General features: G+C 43.6%; 1 protein-coding gene across 1 annotated transcript in view; it reads right to left on the bottom strand.

Moving 5' to 3' along the window:
• LOC134437447 (phospholipid-transporting ATPase ABCA1-like) overlaps window positions 1–14292 on the bottom strand; it is a 633180-nt gene extending 618888 nt beyond the window's left edge. Inside the window, exon 1 of the mRNA XM_063186937.1 lies at window positions 14183–14292. The gene's annotated coding sequence lies outside the window, so the exon portion shown is untranslated. The remainder of the gene's footprint in view (window positions 1–14182) is intronic.
• Between the last annotated feature and the right edge of the window lie 708 nt (window positions 14293–15000).

Raw genomic sequence — 15000 nt, 5'->3', positions numbered from 1 at the left:
ACCAAAGATGTTGTTGGTACCACAGTATATGGAAGTAGAAAAAAATGTTGAAGAAAATATGTGTGATTATGAGAGATAAGGAAACTGACTTTGAACCTTGAGTAAAAATAGACAATGTCATTGAAAATAATATGTTATTGTAATCAATGTTATTAATATATTGATAAAAAACAAATGACAATAGTTGTTGTTACATAATCATGGAGCTCTCCCTAGAACCCTTGGTTGCAGTGCTCACTGTCCACTGGCCCTGTGTGTGTGTGTGTGTGTGTGTGTGTGTGTGTGTGTGTGTGTGTGTGTGTGTGTGTGTGTGTGTGTGTGTGTGTGTGTGTGTGTGTGTGTGTGTGTGTGTTTGTGACTGTGCAAGCGTGTGTGTGTGTTTGTGTGTGTGTGGCCGTGCATGCTTGTTTGTGTGTGTGTGTGTGTGTGCGTGCGTGTGTGTGTATACGTGCATGTGTGTGTGTGCGTGTGTTTCCGTCCGTGCGTGTGTTCTCTAAAAATCTATAAGACTGCATGTATCTGGAAAGCATTTACAACTTTCCGACTACGAACTTTTGGCTGACAAATGGGGACTACCACACCTAATGCTCCCATATAAGATATCATGCACACATACACACACCACACACGCACACATACACACACCACACATGCACACATACTCACACCACACACACACACACATACTGTAGACACACGCACATGAACACAGACACACACACATAATGTTTCTACCAGGGGAATTACTAAGCATTTATTTCCACACACACATACACACACAAACACATACACACATACACACACACAACACAACACACACACGTACCTCTGTCCCCATATCTTATCCACTTCCTTATTGGGTCATTAGTCACCATGACAGCCAGTGTCCATTGATTGTACAGCATCATGTTACCGTTGTCGGTAATTGTGTGTGTGTGTGTGTGTGTGTGTGTGTGTGTGGTGTCTGTGTGTGCGTGTGTGTGTGTTTGTTTGAGTGTGTGTGGGCGTGCGTGCGTGCATACGTCTGTGTGTCCGTGCATACATCAGTGTGTGTGTGTGTGTGTGTGTGTGTGTGGTGTCTGTGTGTGCGTGTGTGTGTGTTTGTTTGAGTGTGTGTGGGCGTGCGTGCGTGCATACGTCTGTGTGTCCGTGCATACATCAGTGTGTGTGTGTGTGTGTGTGGTGTCTGTGTGTGCGTGTGTGTGTGTTTGTTTGAGTGTGTGTGGGCGTGCGTGCGTGCATACGTCTGTGTGTCCGTGCATACATCAGTGTGTGTGTGTGTGTGTGTGTGTGTGTGTGTGTGTGTGTGTGTGTGTGTGTGCATTGTTTGGAATATGAATCTAGTCTGTATATAAGGCTGCTTGTTTGGTCTTTGAGAGCAATGCTGCGGTGGACGGTGTCTGCGCGTGTGTGTAAGTCTGTGTGTGTGTGTGTGTGTGTATGTCTGTGTGTGTGTGTTTGTGTGTGTTTTTGTTTGTGTGTGTGTGTGTGCACACGTGTCCGTGTCCGCGTGTATTTGTGTTTGTGTTTTTTTGTGTGCATGTCCGTGTGTGTGCGCCTGTGTGTGTGTGTGTGGGCGTGCGTGAGTGCGTGCGTGTGTGTGTGCATGTCCGTGTGTGTGTGTGTGCATGTCTGTGTGTGTGTGTGTGTGTGTGTGTGTGTGTGTGTGTGTGTGTGTGATTCTGTAATTAGGCTACTTCGGTACTCCAATGCAGTTGTTTTGTTTACTTGGCAAATACACTGAACTGACTACAGGATCAATAGCCGACCCAAACCAAACACTGTAGAAACAACAACTGAAAAACATCGACTGTGTGTGTGTGTGTGTGTGTGTGTGTGTGTGTGTGTGTGTGTGTGTGTGTGTGTGTGTGTGTGTGTGTGTGTGTGTGTGTGTGTGTGTGTGTCTGAGAGAGAGAGAGAGAGAGTGTGTGTGAGCGTGTGTGTGTGTGTGTGTGTGTCAGTGTGTGCATGTGTATTTGTGTCTGTGTGTGTGTGTGTGTGTGTGTGTGTGTGTGTGTGTGTGTGTGTCTGAGAGAGAGAGAGAGAGTGAGTGAGTGAGTGAGTGAGTGAGTGTGTGTGTGTGTGTGTGTGTGTGTGTGTGTGTGTGTGTGTGTGTGTGTGAGAGAGAGAGAGAGAGAGAGAGAGAGAGAGAGAGAGAGAGAGAGAGAGAGAGAGAGAGAGAGAGAGCGTAGTCCAAGGCTTCATCAAACTAGACAGGTCTGAGGAGTGAGCACAATGAAGTGGCAATGAGATGTTTTGTTCAGCAAAGTTAACATTAAGTGAATCAAAGTCGACCAGTATGCGATAATTTACCCTGTTTTAAGTCAGTTCAAGGATTTAGTGATTTTTCCCCCCAAAGAATTGGCTCAGAATCAAGAGTCTTTTTAATGCATTCCACAAAGCACTGTAATTCAAATCGCACCTAAATCCACATTTAACTCAAAACAGATTCATCAAATTATTCTAACTTAACTCACTTTAATCCTCTGTAAACCTCCCAGGGAGAAATTAATCTGTTCAATCATTCAGAACAAAATCTTGTCACCCCTCACATATAAGTCTTTTGAATACGCAAAATGACATTCTCTTGTTAGACCTCTAAGTTCTCGGTTCATTCATTCAGAGCAAAATTTAATGATGTGCTGTGACTAGAATCTACTCAAATGCCTCAAAGCAGAACCAGCTGATGTGTTTCGTGAAAAAAATCACACTTTGTAACACATCCAAAACAGAACCTCATGAATATCTTATGAATAAAAGTTACCAAGAAATTTCCCCAATGCACAATCTCTTAAGCGATTGTGAGCAGAAACCCTGTGACACATCATAGGCATTAAAGAACCACTCCTGACTAGTTTAGATCAGATCACTCAAATCCTTCTGAGAATTCCTTGAATCTCCTCATACAGGATCCATTCAATCCCTAGACATAGATGCCAATCTCCAAATGAAACCCTCTCAGAACTACTCATTCCAAAGAATTCCTCATATTGGAACAGAACTACTGCACATTGAATGGAATGGAATGGAATGGAATAGAATGGAACGGAACATCCAATGGAATGGAATAGAACATTGAATGGAATAGTGTGCAGCTGACGAATACTACGGTGCTGTTTATTGTACATACCTGGGTATTTTGATAAACAAAATTTTTCTTCTCTACCCTTCGCAAAATATTTTCGTTCACATCAAAGGAAAATACACATAAATATGCTGTTAAGAGCTGCCATAAATATGTTAAATATGCCATAAATATGTGCGCCGTAAGTAGAAGTCTCCGTTTATCTCTGCTTTTATACAAACGCTAACCAGAGATTTTTTTTTAAATCTCCACTTTTGCCTGAGTTTTTTGGAGCTTCGTTTATAGAAGGAAACCCTTTGTTTGTTTGTCAACGAAAGGCACAACCGAAGGGGAAGGTCTTCGTATATAAAAATACCCGGGAATGTATAAACAGCACCTAAATTTTCATGTTGGGTCTGACCTACTCTAGGAACAGTTCCTACTGTGAGAATATCAAAGATTACGTAAAATGGGAACCTTGTGTTAAAAAACAAACCTAGAATCACACACTCAATAGAATCTGATTTAAGATATAGCTGTATTATTCTCATACTTCTTCTCCAAAACATTTATATTTTCTGCATCCTTGCTAACAAGAACGGAAACTTCTAACAAGAACATTGGGATGTTGTGTTTGATATATCATTTATTGATCAGTCAGCTGTCTTCTTTCACCAGCAGAAAAAAAACAACTAAAGGGAACTAAAACTAAACTAAAAACTAACTAAACTAAAAACATGAGCCTTGGGGCATTTTAGACCAGTGGAAAAACCTACTCCACAAATTTTAGCATTGATATTTAATCAAGAATCAATAACATAATTCACTAGTGTGCTTTAAAATGCCGTGTACAGACCAAGAGCGAACGAAGCGAACGAAGCGAACGAAGCGACGGAAGTCATTATTTTTCTATGGAGGGCACGCGACCTGCGCTACCAAAGCGAATTCGCCAGGAGCGAAGCTTCTTGCGTGACCAGAGCGAATTTTGAAGATTAAACTAAATCTAATCGCAGGCGAATTCGCTCTGACGCTGTTCGGCGACAACCAATCGGAACGTTCATATCTCCGAATGTCCCAGGCTGTCAAGCTAGAGCCGTTATGTGATTAGCTGAATCAAACATGTCAATGCTGCGTTTCGAGCTAATACAGCGAATTCAAGGCAAAACTTCTTCTGCTACCCACGCTACCAGGCAGCGTAGTTCGCTCTTGGTCTGGAGGGAGCGTACCTATGTTCCCACGGCCCACTGGTCCCACAGCCCATTGGTCCCACGGCCCACTGGTCCCACAGCCCATTGGTCCCACAACCCATTGGTCCCACAACCCATTGGTCCCACGTCACTAAGACTTTTTTCATTATTTAGGCCCATTGGTCCCACAGTCCATTGTTCCCACAGCCCATTGCTCCCACATTGCTTTTTTATTTGAATTTTTAGGCCCATTGGTCCCACGGGACTCACTAGTTCGACGCCCTTTCGGAACTTACCGCTTACGTCATACGACCCTAAACCTAAGGGACTGTTCGTAATTTACCGGGGGGGGAGGGCTGGTGCGTAGGGGGGGGAGGGCCATGATGAAAAAAAATGAGGTGGAGGGGAGGGCCATGGCAAAAAAAATCGGAGTTAGGGGGAGGGCCATGGGGAAAAAAACGATTTTATTTTATTTATTTTTTTTTAAACAATAATAAAACATGCTCTGAAACACATCGCTTTGCGATGCACGGTCCCGGTGCATATAGCACTGAAGCGTGTATCTAGTCAAAAAACTATCAGGTGCAGCTACTGTAGATTGCCTGCGCTGACTCTCTTTCACTGTAGGATTGCTAGTGCTACGGAGGAACATTGAGCATCATAGAAAATGCCCGTGAGCAAATATCAAACTAGCTGAGTTGAACTATATGAGCTAAACAGTTTGGGAAGTTTTGACAACGAATTGGATGGGCATTTCCAGAGGAATTTTGGAGAGGTGTTGTAGTCAACTGGTGGTCACAGCCTCTGGTAAGTCATGATTTTATTTATTGGCACCGCCGTGTGCTTTACATTTGTGTTCAAAGAACTTTTAGACCCCAACCAGACCGGAAAGAACAGTACCTAGGCCTAGACGTACTTTGGTAGAACGGTGCAGTGACGCGAGTTTGTTTTGTTAGCTTGTGGTGTCAAGGTAGTAATAAAAGTGGTATTAACAGCGATGTGTTGGCCATGCATCATAAGGTCTTGAAACCATTGGAGGAGCTAACTTGTTGTGAAGAGAAGTCTCATCACTTTGGTGAACAAAAACGGACCAACTAAGCGAGGAATTATGTACATTTAAAGCGTGACGGGAGAAGGGAATGTCACCAAAGTTGTGCATCGTGTCAGGTAGGCCTACTTTTGTTTCTTGCTGTGGACATTGGATTCGTAGAAGCGTGTATTGGTATGCTAGGTCTTGCCTGTTGCTGGTGAAGTAGTCTAGCCTAGCCTCGGAGTTGGCTATGGGGTGAATCTGAAGGAGAGCACAGCCGATGGTGTGCCTGGCTTGTCTTTCATCACAGTTGTCAAAGTTGAATTGCCGCGGTGTGTAATGGCTCTGCTATTGTTGGATGTTTTGGAATGTTGTACTGGTTCTGTTTTGGCAATTTGTTCCTTTTGCCTCTTGCTGCTGATTTGACCACCATAGCACCACCTATTAATGCGTCTTAATGGCCTACGTTAAATGCAAACTAAAGGTGGCTTTCTCATTCTCCCTGTATCAATAGCCAGCAATGGCTCGAGCTGCTTTGGCGCTTAGCCTACTTCTTGCTCCGATCACATCCCGAACTCTTTGGCCGTCAGAGTGTAATTGCATTCGGGAAGGTAGAGCTATGCCTGTGTGTGTGCGTGCGTGCTTTTATGCGCGGTCTGGGAGACAGGACAGGGGTCCTGATCGAGATGCACCTGATCCACAGTCGCAATTGCAAGAAAATCTAAATTATTTGAAAGCCCGGTCACCTCTCACGAGTGCATCGCATAGCCTAGTCAAAGCATTTCTTCTAATTTCACACATTGCACACTGCCCATGCTGAAGAGACAAACTGTCAAGGCAGCGCGATTTGCTCGTGAACGCGCCCTCACCTCCACATCAGGTGCGCGTTTCACTTCCGCAAGAACTTAATAATGTCAAAGTGAGATGTTAAAGAAAAAAAAAGTTAAATCTAGCCATCCTTGTTTAGGCTACATAAAACATGAGGAAGTTATTCAGATGTGATTCGCCATTCCTCACCCTAAAATTGATTAGAACGCAGGAAATTGCATCTAAAAACCAGATTTTTTTTTCACATCACCCCCTGGTCAAAACCAGTTCCTGCGTCCCTGGCTTCGCTACTGTGCTGAACATGTAAAACGTACCTTGTGAAAGGCGCTGTTTGTCTTTACAGTAGTAACAACTCGGACATTGGTATTGAAATGGAAGTTTTTATTATCATTATTATTATTATTATTATTATTATTTTTACTTAACACGTAAAAAAATAGTGAAGGCAATTTGTCTTGGTGACAGTGGAGTTAAAAGGCATCCCATGCAGCCGCAGAGGTAGATTCTAGCGGCTTAGGTATCCATTGATATCGATAGCACATAATAGGCCTAGTGCAGACAACCGCCCTTGATGTAGGCTATACTCTGACTGTTCTCATGATGGTTGTTCATCTACCAATTTTACATATTATTATTTTTTACCTGTAGGGGGAGGGCCATGGGAAAACAAAATTGAAATGGAGGGAGGGCCATGGGGAAAAAAATTGAGGTGGAGGGGGGGGCCATGATTTTTTTTTTTTGACCGGACTTCCAGCGCACCAGCCCTCCCCCCCCCGGTAAATAACGTACAGTCCCTAACCCTAACCCTAACCTTAACCCTAAACCTAACACTAACCTTAAATCACTTGTTTGAAATGTTTGATTACCATGTGAAGTACAGAGAGGGCGTCAAACTAGTGGGTCCCTTGGTCCCACAGCCCATTGAACTGTTTGTGATGTGGGACCAATGGACTGTGGGACCAATGGACTGTGGGACCAACGGACCTAAAATTAAATAAAAAAATCTTAGTGATGTGGGACCAATGGGCTGTGGGACCAATGGGCTGTGGGACCATTGGGTCTAATTTTGAAAAAACGCAAAAGTCTTAGCAATGTGGGACCAATGGGCTGTGGGACCAATGGGCCGTGGGAACATTGGGCTGACCCCGGTCTGGACACGGCAAAACAAACACCCTAAAAAGGGAAGATTATTATTTCATACGCATTTTCAATTTTGGTTTTGAACATTAGCAGAGCCATATGCCAGCGAGTTGTGTGAGGTGGTTAAATGTCTGTGTGTGTGTATGTGCGTGTGCACGAGTGACTGTGTGTGTGTGCATGTGTGTGTTTGTGTCTGTGTGCACGAGTGCTTGTCTGTGTGTGCATGTGAATGTGTTTTGCGCTGACATTTGCCAAGAATGAATGCCAATATGGAGGTCCACCATTATCAAGGGGCTCTAAAATGTTTTGTGAATTTAGATTAAGCTATAGATTTTTTCCTCTGTCCTTATTTTGGCAGCACACTGTGCAGACGAATCCAAATTCAGGTCAAGCTTTTGAGCAAAGAAGGGAATTTAGTTTTGGAAACACATGACACTTGTGCACCTCAACAGATGTCCTTTAACCCTTAAAAATGTGTTCGTAATTTTGTTTCTGTTCAGGTCATTTGGAACCGAGGATATGGAAAAATAATTTAAAAAGGAAAAAAATCATAGCTCATATTCACCCTTACCCTCACATTGTTTTCTTGTTTTTTTCCGGATTCATGTTCCTCACAGAAAATGAGCCAAGGCCAGTGAATCTCACTGTAAAAGACTAATAACTGATACTATTTTTCTCAAGTAAAAAAAAATGAAAACCTAAAAAGGACAAAAGATGGAAATTACCCTCATGGCTATAATCTTGTGTATTTAGCATTTTTGTTTAAATGCTGGTAATATATGCTGTCCCTTTTTAAAAAAATAAACCTGAAACCTGAAACCTAAACCTGAAACCTGAGTACTTATTCCAACATAATAGAGAAATGTGCCGATTTTTCATTCTTGACCTTGACGGCAAGCTGTACAGACAACTCCCAATCTTATGCCTGGCTTTTCAAAGAAAAGCGAAAAGATGACCCTGCCGTGGTAGGGTACTGGGTTACCTGCGTTAGATTCCGGCCCGGGTAATTTGCCGAACCTTCCCCCTTCTCTCTCTCTCCCCACTCATTTCCTGTCCCTCTGTAACTGTCCTGTCACAATAAAGGCATGAAAGAAAAGCGAAAAGACAACAGAATGCAATATGAAGAAGTGATAGCAGAATAGAACAAAATCATCAATAATTAAGAATCTTAAACAGTAGTTAAAGAAAAAATGACGACAGAAATTAAAGCAAAAAAAAGGACGGAAATAGTTTTTTTTTTAAGTAAAAAAAAGCCCAGCAATGACTGCACAAGACACCAGAGAATGGAACAGAAGAAGGAAAGGAGACAAGAAAGATTAAAAAAAGTGAGTTACAGTAAAAACATGATAGAATAGAAGCAGACGGAAAAGGACATGGGAACGCATAAGACTAGAGTTGTCTGAATGAGACCAGGCATGTAATTGTCTCCTGTTACCCTAAATATTTCAACACGGTCTTCCTGAGAACATGGCATTCGAAAAAGAAAAAAAAAAGAAGAGGAAGAACGGGAAGAAGAAAATGAAAAAAAAAAACGGAAATGGCCAACACAGGAGTCATGTATAAAATATGCAAGGGGTAATTTCCTATTTATAAATCACCATCTCAGAATTTGACCTCAAATGGGGTTATGCATTTCTTTTGCCTTTTTTTTCATTTCTTTTCTTTTGGTGGCAGAATCTATTTCAGTGAGGAAAGGTGTGTGCGTGTGCGTGTGCGTGTGCGTGTGTGCACACGCGCGCATGGGTGTGTGTGTGTGTGTGTGTGCGTGTGTCCGCCTATGAGGAAAAGGGCCACACGCTGCATCTTATTTCTAATTATAGGGGGCAATTACTATCAGTTGGCACATTGCAAAGCTGTGTGAATGTGTTGCTGCAGGAAGGGCCGGGGGTCAAATTGAAGTGTATTATGGCATGTACTGTATATGTGTGTTTATGTGTGTGTCTGTGTGTGTGTGTGCGTGTGTGTGTGTGTGTGTGTGTGTGTGTGTATATGTGTGTGTATGTGTGTGTGTGTTTGTGTGTGTGTGTGTGTGTGTATGTATGTGTGTGTGTGTGTGTGTGTGTGTGTGTGTGTGTGTGTGTGTGTGTGTGTGTGTGTGTGTGTGTGTGTGTGTGTGTGTGTGTGTGTGTGTGTGTGTGTGTGTGTGTGTGTTTATATGTGTGTGTGTGTGTGTGTGTGTGTGTGTGTGTGTGTGTGTGTGTGTGTGTGTGTGTGTGTGCGTGTGTGCGCGCGTGTGTGTGTGAAAAGGGTATTACAGAGTGCCACAGCACATTTAAATCCACTGGAAGTGAAGTGAAGGAGGAAGTGTGAGATTGCAATCAAAGAATCAAGAAAAAAAAATGTGACATTGGTGACAGCCAATAAAATTGTCATATTTTTTTTGAAAGGTTAGGATCTCCTTGAAATGGTGTGTGTGTGTGTGTATGTGTGCATGCGCGCGTTTGTGTGTGTGTGTTAGTGTGTGTGTGTGTCTGTGTGCGAGTGTGTGTGTGTGTGTGTGTGTGTGTGTGTGTGTGTGCGTGTGTGCATGTGCATGCGCGCGCGTGTGTGTGCGTGTGTGCATGCGCGCGCGTGTGTGTGTGTGTGTGTGTGTGTGTGTGTGTGTGTGTGTGTGTGTGAGTATGTGTGCGCGCGCGCACGAGAGAATGCATGTTGGCGAGTGTCATAATGTGTGTGCATGTTCATTCCAAAGGGTTTATTGACTGTACTATGTACAGTATGTGTCACATCCTGTGTCCATAAATTGTCCATCTAGTTCCTCATCCTGAGAGGATTTCCCTCACCACCACAGTTCCTCAGCACAAACAGATGCAGGGCTGGACTGGGAGAAAAAGTCAGGCCGGGCATTTTCCCGCCAAGACCAGTCCCAGAAGTAGTAGTTCATACACCGTGACGAAGGCAATAGCCGAAACATTTGTGTACACTTCTGCTGCTATGTAAATAAAAAATAAAAAAGAAGAATAGAAGAACCCGAGTGCGATCCACTTTTTCACCAGCCAAGACCAGTCCGCCAAGGGCTGGACTGCAGGGACAGATTACTGCACGGGCCTACCGGGCACAGGTCCAGGGGTCCAAAAGTCAAGGGGGCCCTGAAGCCCAAGCCTCTATATTTGCATTCTCATGTTGCCTTTAAATCACACTTTTAACAACTGTTGTTTGTATTTTTGTCCTATTCTCTCAGTGGACAACCCCCCCAAAACCCCTGACAACATAGTCTCTCACACCTGGCCTATCACCCTGAATCGTTATGTAAACTAGCAACCTCCATTAAGGGGGGGGGGAGCTTTCTGGTTGTCTGGCCCAGGGGCCCATGGAGTCATAATCCGTCCCTGCTGGACTGGGGCAAAAAGTCAGGCCGGGCATTTTCAGCCAAGACCAGTCCGCCAAGCATTGAGGGAGATAATGAAGGCCATGACAACATTTGTAATAATAATAACAATAATTGTATAAATGTTAGTGCTCACCTTAAACCCCAGTCAACACAACCAGCTGCCTCAATGAAAGCTGACCTCCATAATAATAATAATAATAATAATAATAATAATAATAATAATAATAATAATAATTGTATTTGTATAGCACTGTATCATACAAGGGATGCAACTCAAAGTGCTTAACAAATTAGGAAAAAAACATAATTGTTAGAGATGGATTTAAAAGGAGAGGAAGAGAGGAGAGGCAGAGATAGCAGGAAGGCAGAGGAAGAAGAGATAGAGATTGTAGAGTCATAAGGTCAACGTAGGTTAGGACCAGGATTCTTAGATGCGTAAGGTCCATAGTGGCTGGGTCTAGCATAAGTCATAGATAGTCACACTGAAATTGGGCACTCAGATGTGGCCCCTGGGGGTGAGGAAAAACTCCTTTTGTAGTCATCTATTATAAGATAGGATACTTTGAACACAACAGCCAAAATGAATATTTAAATGTGACTAAGAGAGGTCAGCTGTGGCACCATGAGGACTGATATCACTACAGTAAATGGACGAACAGGCCGAAAACATCAACAGTCCAGCCCTGCCGTGGCCAACTGGTGGGGCACTCGCCTGCCATGCGGCTGACCCGGGTTCGATTCCCTTGCCCAGGTCCTTTTGCCGACCCCTCCCCGTCTCTCTCCCAATTCGCTTCCTGCCCACCTCTCACACTGTCCTATCAAATGAAGTCGAAAAAAAAAAATTATAATAATAATAATAATAAAAAAACATCAACAGTCCACCGGGCAAATGCCCCTGTGTGCCTTAGGGCCAATCCAGCCATGGACAGATGGCACTGGTGTGTTGTATATTTTTGGTAATGTTTGTGTACATGATCTATCTACAATACACAGTATTGCCTATATATACATTACAGTATAAACAGGCCACCTGCCGAGTGTGGGCATCATATCTGCCACAGCAGTGACACAAGTGACAAAAACACCTGGCGCATTGTAAGCGCAGACACCAGGGAAATCGAGGCCATATGCAATCCCAGCTCATCGACGTCAAGATATTCATCATCACTGAAAATGTCACAGCTCTATGCTATTTATATATCATAGAGACATACTGTATGTGCGGAACAATCATTGTCATCTTAATGATCACTTTTGACAACAGCATGCTGTACAAGAAGAGTAGAAGCAGGGTTGGATTAATGCACAGGCTAGATATGGCTGCAGCCTATGGCCCCCCCACCTGCCAGAGGGCCCCTGATTGGCAAAAAGTGAAGAATTGCAGAATTGTGACAAGATGCAGTTTTGAAAAAGTTCAGTACAGTTGGTAGATATGTTATCCTGAATTCCTAGCACGTGATTAAGACAGTGTCTATGTAAATTTGACGTGAAATTTGCCTTCTAGGGGGGCCCACAGCAACCAGTAGCCTAGGGGCCCCAGGCCATCTTAATCCGGCTCTGGGCAGAAGGGAGAGAAAAACAAAATTCTACATCAATGTTCCTAACACACTAGACTGGTACATTGAAAACCTACATACACTACAAGTGCAGATGAGATGAATGACATTTGTAAATATGTACTCCAGAGTCTATATTTCTGTCTCTGCCTAAAGCAGTGATTCTCAAAGTGTGGTCCGGGGACCACTGGTGGTCCGTGACAGAGCTCCGGTGGTCCGTGAGGGGATTTCTACTTTTCCCAGACGCGCTAGCAATAGGCTATACTGGTTTCATAATTACAAAAATAAAAAGGGCTTGTAATGTGAATAAAAAAGTCAGTGATCTGCATCGAAATTAGCAGTGTTGAACTAACACCCCTCAACTGTCACTTCAGTTGACATGTGGTCCTTGAACATTTTTGGGAGGACAAAATGGTCCTTGGTCTGAAAAAGTTTGAGAAACATTGGCCTAAAGGAATGAAATGCAGTCAGTAAAAGCACATGTTTTGCATAAAGCCTGGGAGGTAGAACATATCTAAGAGGGGCCAACGTATGCTAAAAGCAATACATCAACATTTCGCATGCATGTAATATACATGCAATATCGCACTTGGGGGTTTGGTGGTGCAGAAGATGCTGTGCGCCATTCTCATGTTGTATATGAGTACAGCAGAAAACATGAAGGAGTAGATTAAAGGAACAGTCCACCATTTTTTTGATTTTCACATATTTGCAGCATTTCGAAGCATGATTCAATTTTACATTTGTAAGGAGTTGATGAGTATTTAATTTTTGTTCGCTGCCATAGCAGCCATGAGGAGGCCAATGCATAACGCATGATGCATATGCATTAGTTCAGCTTCAATCCATACTGAGACTTTAAATCCTGCAAAAGTCCTTCAGGAGCAGTGAGTAAAATACATACATTTGATTTTTTAAAGTTTAACCCCTTTTTATTGGCCTTATAAGTGAGTATGTGTATTAAATAATTCATGAATTCATGTCTTTTCTCCCATTTTTATAAAAAACTCCATTCTGTCAGCCCTCCTGTCTAACAGTAGGGAACTGGGCTGCTACGCTGGCGACCCGGGTTCGATTCCGGCCAGGGTTTCAATCCGGCCCGGGTTCGATTCTGGCCCGGCTCATTTGACAAACCTTCCCCATCTCTCTCTCTCTCTCTCTCCCCCAAAACATTTCCTGTCTTTCTCGCCTGTCCTGTCACTAATAAAGTCTAAAACACCAAAAACATGTCTGGAAAAAGTCCATTCTGTCTGCGACCCCCCCCCCCCCCCCCCTAGTAGTATCTCCGTGAATCCCTGAGGTATCCTGACCCCCGGTTTGGGAAGCACTGGCCTAAGTGAACCATGCCACTATGACCTTAAATGCCACATGCCACTGAAATATGACCCCTCACATGGAGGAGACAGACTGAGAGTAGAGAGTAGAGTAGAGTAGAGTATCGTTTATTGATCCCAGGGGGATCCCAATTAAGGTGTCAAGTAGCATACACACATACATAAATAAAGACATTGCTCATGAGACATTACACACATGGTTACACATAAAATAACCATATATATAGCTCACTGTTACATACATTTTGCCAAGGCATATATCTCTCTCTCTCTCACACACACACACACACACACACACACACACACACACACACACACACACACACACACACACACACACACACACACACACACACACACACACACACAGACCAAAAAGTAAAGTGTCCACAGTGTCACATGTGCCTTAGCTGAGTGGCCAATAAAGTGTCCAGGAGTGTCTCCCTACCTAGTACAATGTCCATTGTATTCCTTGGGCAAAAAAGGAGAGAGATGGGGGGTAACACACATCGACCGCTGCGCTGTGTCACTCCCCACCCACACACACACACACACACACACACACACACACACACACACACACACACACACACACACACACACACACACACACACACACACACACACGCACACCAAAAAGTGAGGACAGAGAGACTCTCAAGAGGACAAGCGTAGGAAAGCAAATACTATTAACAAATTAGTCATTACTCACTCAGATTAGTGGAGTATCCCCCCCCAAAAGCATGGTCTTATGCCGTTAGCAAAACAGACTCATAATAGCTAACAGCTAAAAGTAAACAGCTAGCATAGGCTATTGCACTGCACTGCACTTTACTTCTTAACAAACCTTCCCCTCCATCCTGTCATGTGAGCCACTTGTCACTGCTGAAGTCAATCATTAATGTGTCGCTTAATTTATGCAACAAGCGCGCATACACACACACACACACATGCACGCATACATCCACATACACATGCACAGAGACGCACACGTACGCATGCACACACACAGATGCTCAAACACACATGTGCACATACACACACACGGACGTGCACACACACACACATACACACACACACACACACACACACACACACACACACACACACACACACACACACACACACACACACACACACACACACACACACACACACACACACACACACACACACACACACACACACACACACACACACACGTACACAGACACACACACACAGACACAGACACATAATGTGCAGGCTGTAATGTAGGTCATAGTCCAAATCATCACACGTCACATGGCCAAACATGTCCCCCTTCACCCAGAAGGCTGTAAATAAATTAACTGCAAGTCAACGGCCCCATACGCATGCTTCAAACACACCCAGGGAACCACATCACACTTACTGCACTCATTGATAGCATTAAAAGGCTTGAAATGACTTGTCACTTTTGGGACAGTTAAAAGAAGGCCCTTAACATTAAAAACGGGACATTTTGGGGACGAGAGCTCTGAGTGTCTATAAGTCGCTGACTAAATAGGT

Source organism: Engraulis encrasicolus, chromosome 21 (genome assembly GCF_034702125.1).
Source record: "Engraulis encrasicolus isolate BLACKSEA-1 chromosome 21, IST_EnEncr_1.0, whole genome shotgun sequence".
NCBI lineage: Eukaryota > Metazoa > Chordata > Actinopteri > Clupeiformes > Engraulidae > Engraulis > Engraulis encrasicolus.
The sequence above is the reverse complement of the archived record's forward strand: the minus strand, read 5'-3'. Positions and strand labels throughout refer to the sequence as shown.